Source organism: Protopterus annectens, chromosome 6.part0 (assembly GCF_019279795.1).
Source record: "Protopterus annectens isolate FY-2018-M chromosome 6.part0, PAN1.0, whole genome shotgun sequence".
Lineage (NCBI taxonomy): Eukaryota > Metazoa > Chordata > Ceratodontiformes > Protopteridae > Protopterus > Protopterus annectens.
Genome location: NC_056737.1, coordinates 329,989,195 through 330,010,229, shown reverse-complemented (window position 1 = coordinate 330,010,229; position 21,035 = coordinate 329,989,195).

Below are 21,035 nucleotides of genomic sequence, written 5' to 3'. Positions count from 1 at the left end.
AAACCTGGTGCTGCCATCCTTCTTTGGCACCAGCATCACTGGGGAGGCCCAGGGACTGTTGGACTCTTGAATCATCCCTTTTTGGTCCTGTATCCACCTGGTGCTGCCCCAGGTGGGTGCACCCTGGTTTTCCAGTGAACATGTCCTCAAATTCCTGCAACACTGCTCAGATTTCCCAATCCTGGGTAGGAGATAGCTGCTGGAATATTGCTACCCCTTCCACTGAGGTGTCAGACAGAGCCTCACTGAAAAGATCAGTCCCCAGATCTCCCTCAGACTCCTCCTGCAATCCACTAAATGCTCAGCACAAGGGCCTCCCTATCATGGTAAGGTTTTATCATGTTAACATGGTACAGTGTGTGCCCCTGCCTTCTGCCTAGCAGTTCCACCATGTATTTAACATCACTTACCTTTCTTACCACCTTGTAGGGTCCCTCCCAAGCTGCTTGCAGCTTGTTGTGTCTGACAGGAATGAGAACCATTACCTGCTGCTCCACAGCATACTCTCTAGCTTGAGCATTCCTGTCATAACACACCTTTTTCTGTTGTTGGGCTTCTGCCAGTTCTCCCGGACCAAGCCCATGAGTTCCCTGAGCCTTGTCCTGAGGTTTAGGACATATGCCACAACAGACTCCTTGTGAGACTCACACTCAACTTCCCACTCATCTCAAATTAAATCTAGAGGTCCCCTCACCCTATGCCCATACAGCAACTCAAAGGGTGAAAAACCTGTGTATTCCTGGGGAACTCCTCTGTTAGCAAACAACAGATGGGGCAAATATTTGTCCCACTCCCTCTTAAACTGATCTGCAAATGCCCGTAGCATAGACTTGATTGTAGAGTTTAACCTCTCAACAAGACCATTAGTCTGGGGATGGTAGGGGGGTGGCCTTCGTGTGCTTCACCCCACAGGACTTCCACAGACAAGCCAGCAGGTCTGACATGAAATTGGCACCTCTGTCAGTCAGTATTTCTTTTATGAAACCTACCCTGCTGAAAATCTCTAACAAAGCATTTTCCACCTTCTCTGCCTCAATGGAGGACAAAGCCACTGCTTCAGGATATTGTGCAGCATAATCCACTACCACTAGGATATATTTTTCCCTGTGGAACTTGGGGTACTCAGAGGACCCACAATATCCATAGTTACCCTCTGAAATGGCTCCTCAATCACAGACAAAGGCATCAAAGGAGCTCTCGCCTTGTCTCCTGCCTTGCCTACCTTTTGGTACTGCTCACAGGTCCTGCAGTACCCTGTTACATCTCTGGAAATTCCAGGCCAATAGAAGTTCTGCATAATATGCTTCTTTACACGTTTTATGCTCATATGACCTGCAAAGGGAATATCATGGGCTATGGCTAGAAGTGCCAGATGGTAGGCTCTAGACACTACCAACTGCTGTACTCTCTCACCTTCTAGCCCTCCCTCAGGGTTCCACACTCTGTATAGTAACTATTTGTCCCATTATACAGATTCCCCCTTTCCTTGAGAATCAGGTGCCTCTCTAGCTACCTGCCTCACACCTTGCAATGTAGGGTCTGAGAGCTGAGCCTGTCTCAACTCTCTCCTTGTAACCCTTCCCAGCTCCCCTTCCAGATGAAGTCTGGCATCCTCTGACAGTGGTGCCTCACTGTCAGCCTGGATGCTATTTCTCACCTCTACCTTTGCAGTCACTCTGTCAAAGGGAACATCAGCACCCACAAGCAGCTGTGGCTCACATTTAGTCTCACTGCTACAGAGTAGCTCCCTCCCTGAAGTAACCACCTCACCAGTCTTAGCTGCAAGTATGCAGTCTGTCTGGGTCTCCCCCAGGCTACCAGACCCACATGCTTGTCTCCTAGCCTGACTGCTTGTAACTGCATATGCACATGGTACTGCCTCATCCAAATCCTTCCCTATCAGGACATCTGCAGGATGGTAGTTCGGTACCCTGTTGTCTCACAACAAACTACTACTGGCATTTTGTTTTTCCCAATTACTGGCTCCCTCAGCTTTGGTTCCCTACCTTGGCTCTGTGGACACATGTATGCCACATGGCCCCACTGGTTGCATTCAAAACATTTAACCCTAGGTCCTGAACATGTACCTAGACTAGTGGCTTCCCCCTGCTACTGGCAGATTCTGTTGGGGCAGACAGTGTTGCCCACCATGGGTTCCTTTAGACCCATGAGCAGTACTGGGGGTCTCCTTCCTGTACATGGCTGCCCTGCTTGCCAGGTATAGGTCTCCCTTCTTCCCCAACTCATCTGAAGTAGCACATTGTCTATCAGCTAACCAGATCCTCATGTCCTCAGGCAAAATGCTAAGGGCTTGTTCCCTCACCAAAAGGTCTGCCAGCCCGTCAAATGTGGTGACCTGACATCCACTCACCTACCTATGGAAATAAGTGCTCAATTCAGCAACATATTCACACACACTTTCATCTGCTTTGCGTCTATGCTCACGAAAATTTTTCCTATACGTTTCAGGTGTTAACTTAAAAAACTCTAATAGACAATTTTTTATAGCAGTATAATCAAAACATGCAACATCAGACATTTTAGATAATACAGTTATAGCTTTACCATGGAGTAAGGGGGTCAGGAGCCATACCCAGAGTCCTTGGTCAACTTTATACTGTTTACATACCCTCTCAAACATATGAATGAAACTATCAAAATTATCCCCATCTTTAAACTGCAGACGAAATTTACTGACCTTTTGTGCTTCTGGGGTCCAGTTACTCCCTTCCCCATTACCTCCAAGACTCTGGCAAAGAGTCAGCCTCTCCTTCTCATGCTGCCTCTGCCTCTTCTTTTCCTCAGCCTGCAGACGTAACAGTTTCTCATTCTCCTCACTCTCTAAATGCCTCAGTCTCTTAGATGCTTTTAATTTCACATGCCTGGCCTCCAACTCAAGTCTCTTTAGCTCCTGCTGGATTTTTAAGTCCACTGCAGAAAGGTTGAGCTGTCTGTTCTCCGAGGGTATTATATCTCCACTGCCAGTCTGATTGTCCTCCCGGTTGCTGTTTTCTGATGCAGCTGTAACCAAGGCTGCAATCAGGTCTGTCTTAGTCAGGTTTCCATGCACCAGTCCCCTAGCATGGCACATCTCTGCCAGCTGCCTCCATGTCATCTTTCCATACTCCTCTGCTGACATGCTGCCTGCTCATCCTGACTAACTAAGCTAACAAAATAAATAAAACAATTGTGATCTTAACTCTGAGTATTCACTGCATGGCTGTTTTAGAGTACAAAACTGCCTTCAAAGCTGACTGTACACAAGCTACAACACCAATACAAGCCAATTAGTATTTATCAACTAATTAATATGTGATGTGGATATCCCATCACTGCCACCACAAATGTGAGGATATCCCAACCACTACCACCACAAATGTGATGCCTGTGCCCTGGCTCAGCAATCAAGGAGCCTCAATCCTCACCACTAACATCATTCATTTATGAGGAAAGGATAACAAATACACACAGTAATGCGCAATTTCCCTTAAGAGCACACAGAGATCACAGTCAGTCTGGGGCTGGTCACTCCCTTGCTCTCCAGGTCCCCAATAAGACTCCCCACTGGCACAGCTATAGGGTCCAGATCTCAGCTTAGTGGGCAAGCTAAAACCTCTAGCACCCTCTCTGTCACCCCAGTGCTTTGTGTCCCTGCCCAAATAGCTGACACACACAGACACACACACACACACACACTCACACACACACACACACACACACACACACACACACACACACACACACACACACACACACACACACACACACACACACACACTTTGAGAAGAGTTTATACAACCACACAGAAACTGCTGGGGAAGGCTGGCACAGTTTCTACAGATGTGCCCCTTTCTCCCAGACTATACGATAGTTCCACTTGCCACCACCCACTAATATTTATCAGCTACTCAAAGGTCCTTATTACTGTGCAATATTATTATCCAATTGGTAGTTGTGACTAAACAGTCCAGGCTTATTAGAGGGACTTGGTACAGAATCCCTAATGCATGCAATGTACTCTTAGAGCTTAACTTATCTCTACACAAAACAGCCACAGTTGAAAGAGTTTAAAATATTTAATAATAAATAATAAAAGCACAAGACAATACTTCTTACTACACAGTGCTAGTCAAGAGTTCAGAGATCACAGAGAAATACTTAAAATAACACTGCAGTAAAGTTCTGACATCGCAAACAAATCTTTCTAGTTCCTAGCTATTTCTAAAAGAAAACACAAGTCTAAGATAACTTACATATGAGCAAGACAGTGCTGTGAGTTGGATGGTCAAAACAAAAATGCTTAATGCCTTCTGATTCTCACTGTTTACATTGCTATTGCAGTCCTTGTTCCCATTACACCATTTCACACTTTCCTGGTGTTCCCAGGCTAACAGAAACTACATTCTTGTTATCTTGCACCTGCAGGAAACTACATCAATAAAAGACATTCCACATGTAAACTCTAGTAATTATTCCTTAAGTTAAAACAATAGGCAGGATGCTTCACTCCAGTCTTATTGACTCCAAATTCTAACTTCAAGGGGCTGGCATGAAATAATTTCATCTTCAAAGGACAGACAAGAAATGCTTGACTTAGCTTTCTTTACAGCAGAGGACAATTTTGTACATTGTTTTAAGTTCAACATTTCACAGCATATTTTTTCATTTAAGAAAACAAGCCTGTATTTCAACATTTCACCATATTTTCTTTCAAGTAACAAAACAAGTCTGTAGTTCAACATTCATATTTACAAATGATAGAATTATTTGCACAATTCTATCTGGCTAGGCTGGCAGCCTTCATCTATCTTCAGCCAGTCTTCACACTCTCTATGCACCAGACCCTGGACCTGACCTTGGTTAACAGGATCATGTCTGTGTGTGCTCCATGGGGAGGGTGAAAACCATCCCCTCAGGTGGTTCTACCTGAAAAATGTCTGCACAGAGATGAACATAATTTTGGGACAAATGGCCTACAGTAGGGACATGTGTGAAACAACACCCTTATACAGTGCTACAACAGTGTATATACCAGTATTACAATGGCAACTGTTACAGATCTAGATTATGGCATATCACAATCCTGCGGTTCACAACCCTTACAACCTGCAATGTGGTCCTAACATGAGCAATATTGCCAATAAGTGTGTAATATGGAATTGTATGTTAGGACAGCAAACATGGGGAATACATACCTTCACAAACACTGGAAGCATATGTGTGCACACACTCCAGATAAAATATAGTGGAAGCAGCTGTTGAGGTAGTGACTGCATGCATTTGTCATGGAAATGCACCTTCCAGCAAATACACATCCCTAGTGCCACACCAAGAAATGATCTACTGTCCAAGACGTTTGGCCTATTTTGTCTGTAAGTGCAACCTGGTGTAGTGGAGGGGGTTGATGTGTGTGTGTGTGTGTGTGTGTGTGTGTGTGTGTGTGTGTGTGTGTGTGTGTGTGTGTGTGTGTGTGTGTGTGTGTCCATGTATGCACATGTGTGATTGTGGGGTCGTTCATACGTCTCAACTTTTCTTTGAAATCGTGCAGTAAATGGACATGGACTGACACATAAGACATCGGGAATACTTGTCTGATATGTAATCTCAGGACAGCTGATAGTATAATAAGGTATGTAGCATGTTACATGCACCAGGTATACTGTTATAATTGCAGTCAGCAGAAAGGTGAAAGAATACCCATGTATGCAGCAGTACAAATGCATTGGGGAATTACTAGACAACACCAGTGAGTTTATCCAGCTATTACTGTTGTCCACATAATAAGTTAATAGAGCATCTACTGAACAATAGTTACGTATGACACTCCAGTGTGTGACATTATTGAGTGACTGTAGTAGCCCCTAACATATGGTGGCCATGCTCACGATGTCTGGACAAACTGAGGGTGAACACTGGATGACAGCAGTGAGTCCTTCTAAAACCGACTCCAAGTCAGAGAGGTAATGGAGTAACAGGTCATGTTTTGTGATCATTTGTCAAGGCAATTAGAAGAATGGTACATTAATAATTTGTATTAATGAGTGTAAGTTTGTAAGTATGATGCAGGATGGGGAACTTAAGAGAATAAACCTGGGACAGTATTTAAACTCAGGGACAGGTAGGTATTATGGTGGAATGTCAGTGTGTGTGTGTGTGTGTGTGTGTGTGTGTGTGTGTGTGTGTGTGTGTGTGTGTGTGTGTGTGTGTGTTTATGTGTATGTGTGTATATGTGCGTACTGTTAAGCAACAATGTACAGGTCTTAAAGTGCATTTTTTGTTTTCCCCTCACAGGTGGTGAAGTGGGTCAGTGTCCCTCCTGCAGGCAATCTGATGTTGGTGTCCAGACAGACACTGAAGATGATGATAGGTGTGTTGAGACATAGGCGGGGTTGTTAGAGGCAAAAACTGCACCATCGTTTGACATCCTTCTGTTATCCGCCCCATCCCCGCACACTGTCACAGTGCCTATGGATACCCCATCACCACTGGCCATAGCAGATGGACAGAAGTTGGTGGCAGTCCACAGGACAGTGTGGTATCTATGGCTGCTGTGTTTGGACACAGTAGCCATAGCCAGATGTCTGGCAGGGTACCACACAGGCAGATGTACAGGGGTGCTCGTGAGAGGGCTGCTGGTCATTGTGCCCCTGGCAGAAGTACCACATCTGGTGCCACCAGATGCATGTTTCAGGCTGTCGTGGAGGTGCAGGCATGTATGGAACAATACACCAGACAGGGTCTGAGGCTGCAAAGGGCTGTTCTTTCAGCTGTAAGTGACAAGATCCATGATCTTGCAGGTGTCCTCCGTTATTTTACAGAGGTCATGGTTAGATGGTGGGGTGAGATGGTGGGACTCCTCGACCATGGATTGTCCATGCTAGAGCATGTGGTGGGAGTGGTGCAATGGCCACATGGACGTAGGCCAGGAACACCAACATCCGGAGGTTGATGTGGACATGCAAGGATACCAAGCCACTCCCATAGTGGCAGTACCAGCCCCAGCAGTGCAGGGGGGTGCTGTCCACACCACACCACAGCAGGCTATGTGGACATGGCTCTGGCCAGTCCCAGGAGGAACCTGATTCCAGCGGACATATATCATTATCAGGGGAGAGTACCATATCGAGACCTGTACCTGGATGTGCTCGTGGAACCCCTGGTAGGCACAGTTCTCGTGTTCGTGGCTGGAGGCAGTGAACTGCACACCCTGCCAGGTATGATCTGCAGCTGTCCAACAAACACCTGTATAGGGCAGCCACATGGCAGAACTGTGTGCATGCATACTCACACACAATACAAAGACACCTAGGGCAACCCGATGCCTACACTCACCACATCACCACAGCTATATCAATAATTAAAACCCCTCACTCACACACATGGTGTCAAACATATGGCCAGCCTAGGGCTCTGGCAAAACAACAACACACCCTGTGCATATGATGATACCTGTGCTACATCCCTGTCATCCATAACATTGATGCAGGGAAAGGCTAATATGGGTCTGATGCACACAGTGACTGTACTACAGTGTACCAATGTACTGCTGTGTAACATGTTGTCAGCAGTAACATTTAATGCTTACATGTCAGGTAGTGTAGCTGTCCAGCCATAATGCATTATAGCTGTTATTAACACTGAGTAATTGTGGTCTCCATAATGTTATCCATTTGTATTGTAGGTGTCCATGTGTCAGCAGGAGGATGGTCTGCTGTCATATCTCACAAGGGGTATGGCACTGCGGTGACACCTTGGCTGTGCCATATCCTGAGTACAAATGAACAAGTCACAGGTCTGTATAACAGTTACTGCCTGTGCCACATGGCTGATAGGTCTGGGGGTGGTGTATACAGATGAGTGCATGGTGGCTGCTGTTAGCAGTCCTTCTACAGTGGACAATGGTAGTTGTACTGGGTCGTACACACCACATGTTTGTGTATAACGCACACAGAAGCGTAGGTGTTGATGCACTACACAGAGAATACTGTAGATATGGATGTATGTACCTGTGTAAGGAACCATTGTAGCCTATGTAATTCCACCAAGCCAGACTACACAGAACAACACATCATGGAATAAGCAGTCCGCTAGTTTAATGTCACTGACGATAGTACTGGCAGGGTATATGTCCCCTTTCCCAATGTAGTGCAATCCTCAACACTTTAAACATATATGTGCTGGTGTGGGTGGCACACCCCTACCCTTTGGAGGGTGAGAGGTACTGTAGAACCACAAATAGTGTGATAGACAAATACCTAATCTGTTAACGTGAACTGTACAGTATTACAGCCAGCTACATGGGAGGATACCCTCAACAGTAACTGCAATGATATTGGCTATGTCCAGAACAGCCACACCCAGTTATATATACCAACCCCAGTATCGCTGCACACCTATACAGCGGTGAAGAGGCAATTTACACAGCTAACAGTAGTTGTGATGGAATGTATGTCCACAGGATGATACCTGTGTCATGTTAGCATATGTCATGCAGTTCTTGGACAGATGACCCCTGGAACATGCATATTCTGCAACCTGAAGTAGATCCCACCACATACATGCACACTCTTACTTGGCAACACTGGGACTAGACCCCTACTTAGGTATGTAGTGCTAGTGATGTGTGTGGCTTTAATTGCACACACCACACAGCTTTTAGGATGAGGTGTGTTCCAGGTTACATGTTACATGCAGAACATCCCCAGGCATGTACAGTATGGTAATGGGGGATGTAATGGTTATATATGGACAATACATAGTGTGACATACCATCATATACACATTGACAAACACATAACAGTCAGACACACATCTGAGAGACCTGGGCCTATCAGTGCTAACTACCATTCCAAACTGCCCATCACCCCTGACAAAGTCAGCCAATTCCCTCCAGATTTATCACTTAAATATTAGAAGTATAAATAACAAAGTACCTAGCCTGCACGCCCTCCTAGCCACTCACCTTCCAGATATAATATGTATTACTGAAACTTGGCTAAAATCAGGAACCAAAGACAATGAAATCCTACCACCCGGATATAATATACATAGGGTTGACCATATAAAAAGAAAGGGTGGTGGTATTATTGTGCTCTATAACAATAATCTAAATGTTACCTTTAACACCAACCAACCACCCCAAATCTCTAATGCGGAAATACTTGCCCTAAAACTACATTTAAATAAAGAAAAATGCATAAATCTAATTACAGTGTACATCCCTCCTGGGAACAATGTGGATACACTAGAAAATATACTAAACTGGATTTCTAATAACTACCCCCAAGAAACCATCATCATGGGTGACGTCAACATTGATTGGAACCTATGCTCCTCAGAAACCTACCCCATCCACATTAACCTTCATGGGTTTACACAGATCATAAATACCTCCACCAGAATTGGAAATGCCAACCAAAAAGAAAGTATTTTAGATTGGATTCTAATAAATAGCCAACCTCAAACATATAAGGCTGGGACTGCTCCAAATGACCTAAGCGATCACCTAATTACATATATAAAGAAAAATAAAACAGGCCTCCCTACAACTCCTATGTACAGGTCAATAAGAAATAGGAAGCAATTTGACCTTGCAAAATTTCAAGAACTCAGATCCTGTAACTGGACAAAACTAAAGTATCTCCCACTAGAGGATGCAGTATCTATATTTAATACTACCTTCCTAGCCATACTCGATAATCATGCCCCCAAAAGATTAATCAAAACGAAATCAAATATTGCACCCTGGCTCACAAATGAAACTAAAGCTAAAATGAAAAACAGAAACAAATCATGGGATATATGGAGAGCAACCAAACTACCTCAAGACCACATCCGATTTCAGCAATTAAGAAATGTAACAAAAAAATCAGTAATAACTGACAAAAAAAATTATTACTGCCAACTACAAAACAAACACCAAAAGAACCCTAAAAAATTCTGGGCAGGTCTTAGCAATCTTCTCCACCCAGGCAAATCCTCTACTCCTACCCCAGAACAGGTATCTGATAAAACCCAAATTGAAGTAGCCAACACCTTTAACTCTTTCTTCACGAACACTATTCAAACCTTAGCTAACCAACTATCAGCTACCCATTGTTCTGTGAATGAATTCAATCCAGAAACTAAACCTAATTTCAATTTACAACCTGTCTCCACTTCTACTATAAGATCCTTACTTCAAAACTTAAACCTACCACCCTCTCCGCTGACCTCCTCCCAGCCGAATACTTGCAAAAAGCCTCAGATGTCATTGCCTACCCAATATCCATACTAATTAATCGCACCATCTCTGAATCTAACATCCCCACAATTTGGAAAACATCCCACGTCATACCACTTCATAAGGGAGGTAATTCCACGGAACTATCAAACTATAGGCCAATAGCCATAATGTCCCCTCTGGCCAAAATTATGGAAAAATGTATACACAAACAACTCCTTCATTATCTTATTCAGAATAATCTACTTACCAACTCACAACATGGATTTTGACCTAACCACAGCACAACTACTGCCCTACTCTCTTTTACAGATACAATCAATAGAAACCGTAATAACAAAAAAATATCATCTGCTCTCTTTCTGGACCTCTCTAAAGCCTTCGACATGGTCAACCACCAACTACTTCATAATACTCTCAAAACCTTACAACTTGACAACCTAACCTTAGGCTGGTTCCGTGCGTACCTCTCAGATAGGAAACAAGCCATACTCTGGGACAATCAACTCTCTGAACTCTTACCTAATACCATAGGGGTTCCACAAGGGTCCATACTGGGCCCACTTCTTTTTTCAGTTTTTATTAATGACCTACATAAAGCCATCCCTGAGGCAACCTGTGTACAATATGCCGATGATTCTACCTTAGTCTGCTCCGATACATCTCTAGAGAATCTATTGGCCAAAACCCAATCCTGCTTCACAGCTGTGGAAAACTGGTTATCAGGACGACAGCTACTTCTTAATCCAAACAAAACCAAATTGCTTCTTTTTCATCCAACCCAAAAACTTCCCTTTACTGACTTCACCATTCAATCAAACAATGGGACAACTATCTCACCTGACCCCCATACCAAGCTATTAGGAGTTACCATAGACAATAAACTTAGATTTGATATGCATATTAATAATACTATTAAAACCGTGAACAAGAAATTAGGGTCACTATATAGAATAAAAGCCTTTTTAACCCCAATGACAAAAACAACCATTGCCCACACTCATTTACTATCTACTCTCTTATATGCATCCCCAGTTTTCACCAAGCTTAATAAAAGTGAGCTAAATAAACTCTCAAGTTCATATAATCACATTGCCAGATTTGCCACTGGCACTCCATATAGAACGCACCACTGTAATAACCTAAAAACCCTTGGATGGATAGAACTCCTTAACCTTCTCCAGCAAAATCAACTTATTGAGGCATTTAAGATACTTAAACACCCAGACAAAGCTCCTGCACTAAAGGGCCTAATTACACAATATAACAACCTAAAGAGCCTACGCTCCGCAAATAGGCTTCTTTTTCAAAATGTCCAATCCCATCCCATAATGCAGGAGGTGATGCTCTATTTGCTAATGTCACTGCCAAATATTGGAACTCTCTTCCCTCTAGCATTACTACGATTACCTCATTATCCCTCTTTAAAAAAAGTCTACTTCAATATTTTAAATCACACTGGCTCTGCCAATGTTCATTCCCGGATTAATTACCTCCTACCCTCCTAATATCTCCCACTTCTCTTCTTTCATTTGTTTCCCATGGTATAGACCATGACACTTCTTTCTTCCTCCTACCTTTGTATCTACTGAAACCTTATTTACCTCTGTATTGAGGCTAATTGAACTGAAATTGAGATAATTGTTCTGCTTAAAATTACCTTTGTCTTCTGGATTCATTGTAATAGATAACAATATGTATGTTTCCTATGTAATAAAAGATACCTTATGTATATTGAAACTTGTATATGTGGAGCTTTTCTCCCCGGGCCTCCGCTGAAAATGGACATGTATCCAGACGGATTATCCCGGTCAACAAATGTAAAATAAATAAAATAAATAAACCTTGTCAGTGTGTCCATTGTGTTACAGATAGGTTGCACACAACACATGCATAACCTGGCTGGATAGTGCTATCAGTTACCTGTATGGTTGATGGTGACTGTGGTCATCATACAGTGGTACATGGGACATGTACCGGGGGTACCATGGTGTAATGACAGTATACCTAGCACCCACACCCCACTGTGGATATTGCATGCACTGGAAGCCATGATGACACTCTGACATACCCACCATCACACATTGACAAGGACTGCAATGCAACCCTTTGTCCATCCCAAGAGTGCAACTACAGGGATATGCATCTAATGCACATGCCACAGGGATAGTAGGGTGATGCATTTTCATGCCTCTCCTACAGGCAGCACCATCACTATCCCTAATACTGTGTGGCAATGCGTATTGTAATAGGAATATGTGGCCTCTTAATGCTGTACCCTACATATATACAGATATGCACACATACACACACTTGCCAGAACTCAGTGGATATCCCATGCCTATCAACCCATTTGTACAACAGTGTTGTGCTGGTACTGCAAGGCCCAGGTAGTCCTTAAGGAGAGGAGCATAACAAGGTACATGTAATGTCCGGTACAGCAGCAGCCACATCCAACTATGGCAATGGGTGATGCTGTGGGTGTGAAGGGCCTCAGGGTATTCCCAACTACAGGTCAACAAACAAACAGCCACTGATATTCTCAGTAATGCACACGTACATATTTGTCAGCACTGGGGTGCATCGGTGCAGGTGTTCATAGGTGTGTACCAGGCTATTGTCCATGGAGAGATGGGAAGTGAGAGACACAGCTCACACACCAGGAACATGACAGTGAGGACTTGGAGTCCATCTTTGCATGCAGGGATGTTTGTTTCCAGTACTACAATTAGCAATACACTCTTACTTGGGAAAGCACTGTCAACAGTAGTAAAGTAATGATACACTACATGCCCATGTGACTGTATATAACCTGGGATACTACCCTTATATGTAACACATTCACATGGATAAGAGTGTTGTACAATCCATATATACTCAAGTATCCCAGACAGGAGACTCACACCCCTTGCTACTGTAATGACTGCACATAGATATATGTTATGTACATGGTATTACATACACTTATTACAGATGTCATTACCCTGCAATGTTATCAGACTGGAATGTGAGCACTGGTTACCAGCGGTGAGCCATGCTTAGCAGGTGTCAGCATTGCTGCAATATAACAGCTAAGCATATTTGCACACTGGTCAGTGAAGCCTACAGGGTATAAGTGCCCATACATTTAACCGTACTTTAGCACTGCTTAGCTTCACACAAACCTGCCCAAATGCACTTAAAGCTGCTCAAAACTGCCTTAACCACTTTGTATCCAGCAGCCCTTGTTCTGCCCAGCAACAAAACAAACAGCCCTTGCATTACTTGAACCCAGGACCCTGTACACTATAGTCACAACAATTAACCACTACGCCATGACAGCTGTGAAGATAGTTGTTGTTTTCCCAATATATCTGTCAGTACACATATTGAATAGTATTGAACAATTGCTGTGACTTCTACAATTGTGTAGTACTTGTTAGTGATATTACTGTTGCATCACATATGTTGTTATATCTAAATATACACATATCAGATACATACGGTGTGATACATCTGGAAGGTATACAGAACAGTAATGTTTACACATGACAAAGATATGGATATATATACATATACATATGTAGATATATGTGTACATGTACATACACATATATATTCATATATATATGCATTTATATACATCTGTATAGTGCATCATATATATGGCCATATATAGGTCTCTCTCTCTCTCTCTCTCTCGATATATATATATATATATATATATATATATATATATATATATAGATGTGTGTGTGTGTGTGTGTGTGTGTGTGTGTGTATATATATATATATATATATATATATATATATATATATATATACATATATATATAAAATATGTCTCTCTCTCTCTCTCTATATATATATATATATATACATATATATATATATATATATATATATGGGTCTACTTCAAAACACCGAGAAGATCGACAACTGAGACTCCTTCCCCAAAGGTGTATTTCAAAGTGAATGACATTAGCAGCCTTGCCAAGGTTGGGCAATGGAAAGTGTAGGTCATAGGCTCATAGGTTCATAGGCTGGTACTAGACTATTGGCCCTAGGGCCTATACATGCCTAGCCATGACAATTCCCTGGCTATGTCTTCCCACAATATTTACTTCCTTGGACCCTGGTCTAGCAGGGCAACTGACATGATCCCCGGGATTAATTTCCTATTTCCTATCCAATCATCCAGGTTCCTTTTGAAGAGGGCCAAAGAGGCACGTGGCTTGACATGTGTGTGCAGTCTATTCCAGAGTCTGGGGAGTCTCTGGGTCAAGAACACATCCCTCCAGCATGTATTGTTCATTGTGATGACAAGGTTTGGATCCCTGGAGCATGTGGCTGTGAGGGTTTGGAATTCTTTAAGTGTAGCATGTCCAACAGCTCTGGGTTTGACATGGCATTGTATGTTAAGCAGAGATTGCCTCTGAGTACACGATATGTGACAGAGTATAGCTGGATGATTTTCAGACGGTAAGCATAGGGCATCTGGTTTAGGCCTTTGATTCTTTTAGTGAGGTATGTCTGCAGCCTTTCTAGTTGTTGCAGATATCTTGTGAGGTACATACATAACGAGCCATTGTAGTTTGTAGTGGATCTACTGAGAGATGACTACAGTGGGACAATGGCCTTCTTTTTCTTGGATGTAAAGCCCTTAGTGATGAGGTGTGCCACATAAGTGGATTTCCTGACTGTTGTGGTGATGTGGTTATCAAAGGTGAGACCACTGTCCACTTGTGTACCTAAGTCTCTTATCACACTTTAGGTATTTAGTGTACTGCCACCTATGTGGTACTTCACATGCACATGTCCCTTCCCAAAGGGGATAACTATACATTTCTTGGCATTGATCTTTCTCTCTCATTTCTTTCTGTAAGGCCCTTGTGTAGAATATCCACATCATGTGAGGATTCAATATTGGCTCCCAGTGTGCAGTCATCTGCAACCTTTGTTTGCTAGAGTCCCTTAGTGTTAGACTGCACTTCAGAGCAGTAGATGCCAAAGAAGGGACTGAACCCTGAGGTACGCCAACTGTCACTTGTCTGGGACTGGAGTTGGTGTCACCTACATTTACAGTGTGGGTTCTGTCAGTACAGCAGTTGGCAGCCCATCGCGTGACATAGGGATTAATGGCCAGCTTGGTACATTTATCTATGATTCCAGACTGGGGGATGGTGTCGAAGGCCTTGGCGAGGTCTGGATAGGCTGTGTGAACCACCTTACCCTCGTCCACAGCTCTGGAGACTGAATTAAAGTTACGAAAGAAAAAAATTCACCAGTGCAGACTGAATATCCAGATAGAGAAAATAAATCTTCACAAAAAAAAACAGCTGTATAGCCATGGCTAAATTTACTCCACTTTAATAAAAACAATAATTTGAAAACATATAGGACAAGCGCTTTCACATAAAATAAATGCTTCCTCAGATCCTCATATTTAACAAAACAGTACATACTATATTTATAATACAAACTGACCAATCACAATGCTAAGAACTGGAGCCATACTGACATCACCATTAGTAGGAGAATATTACATCTCAAATCATTTGTGCTTGTGATTCTTTAACTTCCTTTAAGAGCGGGTTTGATACTAACACAATTATTAAGGCCAGGAAATCTATGTGCTTGCATCCTTAGAATCCATTTTAACTCATTCTGTTCCAAGTAGTTGTTCACATCACCTCCTCTCAAAGTTTTATGTATACACTGCAATACCCTAAATGTAAATTGGTGTTTAGAAAACTCTAGCTGATGTTTGGCTAGTGAATTTTTAATATCTCCCTTCCTTTTATCAGAGAGATGTTTAAGTATTCTGTCTCTTAATTTTTGGATAGTTTTGCCCACGTAAAAATATGGGCAAGAGTCACATGTAGCCAAATATACCAAATGCGTAGTTGTGCAGTCAGCATAAAATCTAGGTCGAAAAACAAAATCTAGGGTAGGATGTTCAAAGACCTGTTCCTTGCACACTTTACATACAGAACAGTGCCTACAAGAGTATACCCCTCACCTTTGATTTTTGTTCTGCATTGCTTTCTTGTAATTACATAGTAGTTATTTTAAGTTTTGACTATTTCTATATGAAAAAATTGACAATTTTGTTATCCAATGTTAGAAGATACCAATGTTTCTGTATTATATCTCTTACAATTTTATTATTGCTAGTATAGTTGGTCACAAAGGAGGTGGGCCATCTACTTTTATTATTCATAACATTTCTTCTAGGCATATAGGTTCTATATGTTGTATCATTTACATTATTTGTTACCATTCCCTGTTGATCATTATCAAGGTATTCTACATTGGGCCCATGGTAATATGTTCAGAAGCATTGCCTTGATTCCCTATTGTCATTAGACGTAGTGCTCTAACTGTCATACCCTCTATCAATAAACATCCTTTCCAGGGCATCTAACTCTGTCTCAATGTTAGTTTTATTATTACAAATTCTTTTTACCCTCAGAAATTGACTCTTAACTATACTGGAAAATACATGCCCTGGATGCATGCTGTCTCTAGATAGGAGACCATTTCTCCAACAAGGTTTCCTATATAGAGTCGTATTGATTCCACTGGCACCATTCTTTAAGTGTAACATCCAGAAATTCCACTTGTTTATCAGAGTGTGTAACTGTAAACTTCAAAAAATTTGTAGTGGATTCTAGATATTCAACAAATAATGAAAGAGATGTAGCGTACCCCTGCCAAAGTATAAAGACATCATCCACAAAACACCTATAGAATTTGATGCCTCTACTCAAAGCACTATCATACAAATGGTTACATTCCCAAAAGTACATAACCAAATTTGCGTATGAATTGGCACATGGGGTGCCCATAGCAACACCCCATTTCTGATGGAATAGTTGTTCTTCAAACATGAACACATTATTACGCAAAATTAAATCTAGTAATGTGCAAACTAAGCCAATGTGGCAATATGATTCATGTTCATCTTTACCAAGCATGTATCCGATCTCCTCAACCCCATAATCATTGGGTATGGAGGTGAAGAGGTTTTTAACATCCATTGTAACCATTAGTAGAGCGGTAACATCATTCATATCAGTGAATTCTGATAAATCATGTAGAAAATGTGTAGTATCTTTCAGAATGGTGCTAGTGGAGAATACTACAGGACTTAATTGGCCCTCCACATAGATGGAGAGGAGTTCAGTTACCCAACCCCTTCCAGCTACTATAGGTCTCATTGGCGGAGTGGTTAATGACTTATGTATCTTCGGCTGCCCCTTAATAACAGGTATGTTAGGAGAAGGTACATGAAAAAACTGATATAGCTCTTCATTAATCTCTCTGCTCATAAGTAGATCATACGTACATTCTCCTACATAGTTAACAATCCTTCTATATTGTGGCCAATCTAGCAAGCAATAAGTTTCAAAATCATTCAATAAATCAAACATTACACGCAAATAGCATTGGTATTCATTACAACGATCACACCACCTTTATCAGATGGTCTAATGGTCAGTTCTGTATTATGTACCAAGTTTTGCAAAGCTTGTTGTTCATTAATATTCAGATTATAGAATCTGTTTCATTTATCTTGATTTAAAATTTCAATAAAATCCCATTCACAAGCTTGTACTAACAATTCAACATGAGCTGGTAAGTCTGGTGAAAATGTACTAGGCATTTTATATGTAGCATTAGACGTATTTTGTGAGTCACCAAAAATCAAGTTTAACGCTATCCTTCTCGCAAACAGCCTCAGGTCAATTAAAACATCACTCACCCTAGTCATGGTTGCTGGCACAAAAGTTAGTCCTCTGTTTACCACAGTTCTCTCATGCTGGTCTAAACGATAGACAAATTCACTATTAAATTGTCTAACGTTTCATCTTTCATTGTGTCGGATCTCTCTCTGTAGATACCTTTCTCTTCTGTCTCCTCCTGCTGGTTGAACGCGTATACTGCAGTCTCTTTGACTGCACAGGAAGTGATAAAAACTTTTCCACATCAAATGGACTGATTTGTTTAGGTCTAGCACCCGTTAATGCATAATTATTATGTTGTCGAGTCAATAGTTGCTGGTTAGGGGGAGGTGTGTTATTATCATCTTGACTATTGCTTGGCCAATTAGTGTTGGTATTTTGCATCGGGACACAAGTCAACTCAGCTGTACTATTGGCTGTACCAAGTCCAATGTTATTGGTCAAAGACGAGGGTGTGTCAGGTAATCCCTCCTGTCTGGTTTCCAGCGTCGCTCTTACAGCTCTCCGTTGGTCACCATTCCTGACATCAGAGTGTTGCTCGTTTATATGTTTTGGCCACACAAACACATTACCTGATGAAAAATCACCAAAATCTCTCTACAATTTCTTCTGTTTTGTTTGTCTAAGTCTTGTCTCATAGATGGTAATGTTAGAGTAAACATTGTCAATTCTACTATTATAAAGCTCACCCTTAAAGCACATGAGTAGATCAGCATGTTGTTGTTCTGTTTGTGTTAACAGTTGATCTTCTAGGGGTTTGAAGTAGTCTAGCATTAACTTAATATAGTTGAAACCAGAGTCCAAATGTAGTTGCTGCCATCTCTTAAGGAGATTAGGATAAACATCTCCACAGGTCAGCATGCATACGACACGCATGCCTCTTGGTATAACACAAAAAGTGTAGGCATGCCTCCAAATGTAACTGTTGCCAAGTATAGCATTTAAGTTTATATAAGTCATTTTCTAGAGCTCTAAGATTTTTAGAGAAAGTCTCTAACTCACCAGTCTTGTTGTATTGCAGGCGATATTTCTTGGCCAAAGGTTAATGTTAAAAGTGGATTATCTAATGATGTTATTCCATTTCTCTTGCATACGTTCCTTTGAGCCAGGTAGAACTTCCTTGGAAGTTGAGGGAAGATTCCCATCAGCCATGTGTAAGCACTGGAGAGCAAACCAACAACTAAAGAAAAAAATCACCAGTGCAGACTGAATATCCAGATAGAAAAAATAAATCTTCATAAAAAACCAGCTGGATAACCACGGCTAAATTTACTCCACTTTAATAAAAACAATACTTCGAAAACATATAGGACAAGCGCTTTCATATAAAATAAATGCTTTCTCAGATCCTCATATTTAACAAAACAATACATACTATATTTATAATACAAACTGACCAATCACAATGCTAAGAACTGGAGCCAAAATGACATCACCATTAGTAGGAGAACATTACATCTCAAAACATTTGTGCTTGTGATTCTTTAACTTCCGCCCCTTAAGGAAGGGTTTAATACTAACACAATTATTAAGGCCAGGAAATCTATGTGCTTACATCCTTATTATCCATTTTAACTCATTCTGTTCCAAGTAGTTGTTCACATCACCTCCTCTCAGAGTTTTATGTATACACTGCAATACCCTAAATGTAAATTGGTGTTTAGGAAACTCTAGCTGATGTTTGGCTAGTGCATTTTTAATATATCCCTTCCTTATATCAGAGAGATGTTTAAGTATTCTATCTCTTAATTTTTGGATAGTTTTGCCCACGTAAAAACATGGGCAAGAGTCACATGTAGCCAAATATACCAAATGCATAGTAGTGCCATCAGCATAAACTCTAGGTCGAAAAACAAAATCTAGGGTAGGATGTTCAAAGACCTGTTCCTTGCGCAACACTTTACATACAGAACAGTGCCTGCAAGAGTATGTCCCTAACCTTTGATCTTTGTTCTGCATTACTTTCTTGTCATTACATAGTAGTTGTTTTAAGTTTTGACTATTTCTATATGAAAAAACTGGTGTTGTTCCAATGAAATTGACAACTGTACTGTTTTGTTAAATATGAGGATCTGAGGAAGCATTTATTTTATGTGAAAGTGCTTGTCCTATGTTTTCGAAGTATTGTTTTTATTAAAGTGGAGTAAATTTAGCCGTGGTTATCCAGCTGTTTTTTTATGACTGATTCAAATTTGTCAATCAGGTTGAGGTGACATGATTGGCCCTTCACAAACCCAACCTGGTCGGGGTTCAGTGTTTGCAGGTTGCCAATGTCTTTGTTATAGTTTCCATGATAATACATTCAATGGCCTTGCAGATCAGGCATGTCATACTGCTGGGGCTCTAGTTCCCAGGATCCAAGGTGCATCCCCCCTTGTGGACTGAGATAACTGTAGCTGTGTGCCACACAGTGGGCATGAAGCCTGAGGTGTGGCTATGATTAGACATGGCATGTAGGTGAGGTGCCAGTTCATTTTGTAGTTCATGCAGTACACAGCCTGGGATGTTGACTGGTCCAATGGCTGTTGTTGTCTTAGCTCCAGAGAGTGTGGTTTTTACCTGTGTGGCCATTATTACCAGAATCTGGCAATCTTTCAATGTTGAGCTGGGCCCTTTCGGGGGTGGAACGGGGGTGCATTTGGCACTGAATCAATCTGCCAGGATATTGGCAATATCCTTGGGAGCAGTATATTTAATACCATGCTGTTGTAGCTCAGAGCAGATCTGAGCATTGCCATTTAGATTCCTGACATAGTTATGGAACGGCTTGTAGTTGTCTTTGGCATCTTTGGCTATATAATGTTCATAACTAGCTTTGGTGGATGTTATGAGGGATCTCAGCGTCTTACTGTGGCTGGTAAGTGTGTATTTTGCATCCTGGAAATTCCCTCATTTCTGCAACAGTTTCTTCCTTTTGTTGTACAGTATGTTTATGGCAGGGGATCACCACATTGGCTTGCTTTTCTTGGTGGGGAGCATCTTGGTTCTATATTGGATGGCACGATTCATGCACAAGTGGATGGGCTCATATAGTGCCTTCACATGTAGGATTCAGCAGTCATCCTTTCAGTTCCCATCTGCATGGG